We start from the raw sequence: 4,565 nt of genomic DNA, 5'->3' as shown, positions 1-4,565 counted from the left end.
AATTTGTCTTTGGGGCATATGCTCTCAGTGTAGATAAAGAAAAAATAAAATACATTCATCAATTATCACAAGATACAACACTTAGTGATAGTTATAGGATACTAATAAGCAATCAAATCATGCTAGGAAACAATAAAACAATATAAATCATAGAAATACAAGCAACAAGGTTATAGTCATAAGTGGGAGGAGACAGGTAATAGGAAGGAGGGGAAGAATAATAGTAACACAGTGTTAATAAATATAATTTGACAGTGTTGTGGGAATTAGTTGTTAAGCAGAGTGATGGCATTCGGGGGGAAACTGTCCTTGTGTCTCGTTCTTCTGGTGTGTAAGCCCATCTAATTGGGAAGCATATAATCAACATAACAGTATGATAGATATATGAGAGTCTACTTCTGAAAGAAAAGGGAATTTATATCCCAAAACTACATTTCTGAAGATCCAGTAAGTTCAGAGCTACTAAATAGTTTCACTATATTTAGAGTCTTCTTGTCGATCAGAAAGGTTGGCGGCTCAGCAGTTCGAGTTCCTAACCCCGTGTAACAGAGGGAGCTCCCATTACTTGTCCCAGCTTCTGCCAACCTAGCAGTTCGAAAGCACGTAAAAAATGCAAGTAGAAAAATAGGAACCACCTTTGTTGGGAAGGTAACAGCATTCCGTGCTCCTTCGGCATTGAGTCATGCTGGCCATATGACCACGGAGACGTCTTTGGACAGCGCAAGCTCTTTGGCTTTGAAACAGAGATGCGCACCGCCCCCTAGAGTCAGGAACAACTAGCACACATGTGCGAGGGGAACCTATACCATTACCTTCATTATTCAAATGATCCAGTCATTCCTCTCTTGGTTATTACATAGTAAACAACAAGGAGAAAAAATAAATGTATATTTCAACTGTCATTGTTACAGTCCGCTGATCACCAGGGGAAAAAATGAAAGCCTACCACTTCCTGTCCCAATTTCCTCTTTTTGTTTTCATCGGCCAAATAAAATAAATTCAAAAACTATTCACAATGTTATGATCAGGAATAATGCCACATAAAAATAATTAAAAATGCTTGGGGCGATGGATCGACGTTGCTCAATTGTGGCAGTCAAGATTTAAAAGGAAACTTACTACCTGGACCAAGGAAACACTGTGAATATAACTTACTTTTGTTGTTGTTAGTTGCGAAGTCGTGTCCGACCCATCGCGACCCCATGGACAACATTCCTCCAGGCCTTCCTGTCCTCTACCATCCTCTGGACTCCATTTAAGTTCATGCTGACTGCTTCAGTGACTCCATCCAGCCACCTCATTCTCTGTCTTCCCCTTCTTCTTTTGCCCTCAATCTTTCCCAGCATGAGGCTCTTCTCCAGGGAGTCCTTCCTTCTCATTAGGTGGACAAAGTACTTGAGTTTCCTCTTCAGGATCTGGCTTTCTAAAGATCAGTCAGGGTGGATCTCCTCTAGGACTGACCGATTTGATTGCCTTGCAGTCTAAGGGACTCGCAGGAGTCTTCTCCAGCACCAGAGTTCAAAGGCCTCCCTTCTTTGACGCTCAGCCTTTCTCATGGTCCAACCTTCACAGCCATCCATTGCAACTGGGAAAACCATAGCTTTGACTATACACACTTGTGTTGGCAGGGTGATGTCTCTGCTTTTGAGTATGCTATCTAGATTTGCCATAGCTTTCCTCCCCAGAAGCAAGCGTCTTTTAATTTCTTGGCTGCAGTCCCCATCTGTGGTGATCTTGGAGCCCAGGGAAATAAAATCTGTATAACTTACTTAGATTTCAGTAAGGCATTTTATAAAGCAGACCATGGATTACTTCTTGGTAAGATAGAACAATGTGAGATAGACAGAATGAGCACCAGATGGATTTGTAATCACACTCAGCATGTGGTCTTTTTTTATAATACGTTTTTAATTTTATTTTATCTATATGTAAATGGCTGTGTTTGTGTTTGTGTTTGTATGTGTATGTTCCAGCATAACTCTGGAACGCCTCCAGCCATTTCACCCAAACTTGATACACAGATGACTTACTCTCTGGAAACAAATACTGTGGGGGTAAGACATCCCTAACACCCCTCGGGGTATGTGTTCTGTTAAGATACAGCCTGTTGTGCCTTCAAATGGCTTCTACTGTACTGCTGTAAAATGGTTTCTACTATGCAGCGCAGTGGAGTTGCCATGGTAACGGCTCCATGGTACTCCACATGGGAGCTCCCTCTGGTAAGAGGGAAATTCCAACGTTAGAAATTAAGTTTGGTTCGAATATTTTCCCCCTATAAATAAATACCCGGGCAGCGCCAGATTTTCCGCTAGTAATATATAAAAAAATCCAACTTTAATTGACTGGGTATAAATCATTTTAGGAAGTAATATTCAAAATGTTTACAGCCATATTCATTGCATTTATATCAATACATATTTATACCAATACTAGTCATACTATTTGTTTAACCAATTTAACACATCTTCCTCGTGTCACTGATCCTTTCGTATATTCCCCTGTTTCTAGCTCCTGTTTTGGTCAGCTAGCCATTGATAAAATAAGTCCCAAGCCAAAAAAATATTCCATTTCTTTCTTTTCCTTAATTGTAAGTGTTAGCTTGTCCATCTGTCTGATACACTTGCCTGAAAAATGGCCAAAAAACCCAGGCTGTTTGGGGGCCTTTTATCCAGGCCATTTTGGGGGCATTTTTCAATTTGTTTTTGTCCCCAAACTGGCCTGAAAACAGCCCAAAAAACAGCCTGAAAATGGTCCAAAAAACAGGTATACACACGTTAGCCAGCTGATCTTTGGGTTTCTGGTAATCTGGTGCATGCAAAGATCAGCTGGATCTGCATGTGCATGCCAGAAACCCAGAGACCAGCTGGCCTGCACACGTATGTGCAACAACCAGCTGGTCTTCAGATTTTCAGCGCTCCAGCACGCTCCCTTGCATGCTTTGTATCGAAAAGGTTCTCTATCACTGCCCTACAAAGAGCGCAGAGAAGAGCAATAAAGAATAGAATAGAATAGAATAGAATAGAATAGAATAGAATAGAATAGAACAGAACAGAACAGAACAGAACAGAACAGAACAGATGGAATGGAACAGAATGGAATGGAATAGAATGGAATGGAATAGAACGGAATGGAACAGAACAGAACAGAACAGAACAGAGCAGAGCAGAGCAGAACATAATATTCTTTATTGACCAAGTGTGTCCCAACCCTAAAGAGAGGTATCAGGTGGAACCCAGGAGAAGGGGCTTCTCCATGGTGGCTCCCCCCCCCCTCTGGAATATCATCCCTCGCGAAATTAGACTGTCTCCCACTCTAACACCATGGCCGTGGTGACTAAATTGTAGGATAGACAGCTAAGGGAAGTAGGTATGTTTAGCCTAGCGAAGGGAAGGCTTAGGAGTGATATGGTAGCAGTCTTCCAATCCTTGAAGGGCTGTCAGAAGGAAGAGGCCATCAAATTATCCTCCAAAAATGTCTTCTTAAAATTGCAGCTTCTAAAATTAATCCAGATGCTGATGTCATATAGCTTTGATGCCAAGCAGCATCAAACCCATATTTTATCTGTCGCAGAGTGATAACCAAGAACACTGAGGGGGAAGGGGAATTCTAACCTATTTCTGAAGGCCACCGCTGGGACCAGTCAAGAGCTGGGACAAGAAATGATTAAACATTTGGCCACAATATCCAAATAAACTTTTGGTTGACCTCTAAAGAAAGAAATATTCTACGCAGCTGTGAAATTTTTGTTTAGCAAGGTAAAGATGCCCAGGTATCATCACGTCAGATAAATATTCTAGTTTTAATCATTTCTCTTTCTTTCTGTCCTCAATCTGAATCACGGCATGTTGAACAATTTAAAATACCCTCGATATATTTTGACGAGAAACAATGGATGGAAACTAACCAAAACCAAGAAGCAAACTAATCTAATCAAACTAGTTTCCAAGAAGGAAACTAATCAAGGAGAGAAGCAACTTAGAACTGAGGAGAAATTTCCTGACAGTTGGAACAATTAATCAACGGAACAACTTTCCTCCAGAAGTTGTGAATGCTCCAACACTGGAAGCTTTTAAGAAGAGGTTGGATGTCCATTTATCTGAAATGGTATAGGGTTTCCTGCCTAAGGAGGGGGGTTGGACTAGAAGACCTTCAAGGTCTCTTCCAACTCTGTTATTCTATTCTAACCAAGGAGAGAAGCAACCAAGAACTTAGGAGAAATGTCCAAGTGGTGAGAACAATCAACCCATGGAACAAGCTTCCACAACTACTGGAGCTTGCTGGAGTAGTTGTGAAGCTTGCTCCAATAGTTGTGAGAGTTCCATCAAAAAAAAAAAAAAAAGAATGGACCACCATTGATCTGAAATGGTACAAGATCTCCTGCTTGTTGGACTAGAAGAGCTCCGAGATCCCTTCCAACTCTACTATTCTATGTTCTAATATGCCCTCCATGTCATGGGTATTTGAATGAAGTAGTTTAGGAAATAGATTACTGTGAGCTGGGGTGCTTTCGATGTCTGGGGACGAGGTACCAATGTCCCCGTCACTTCAGGTAAGCATTGATATTC

Source organism: Natrix helvetica, assembly GCF_964273705.1.
Source record: "Natrix helvetica genome assembly, chromosome: Z".
NCBI classification, from domain to species: domain Eukaryota; kingdom Metazoa; phylum Chordata; class Lepidosauria; order Squamata; family Natricidae; genus Natrix; species Natrix helvetica.
This window is presented reverse-complemented; position numbering follows the sequence as displayed.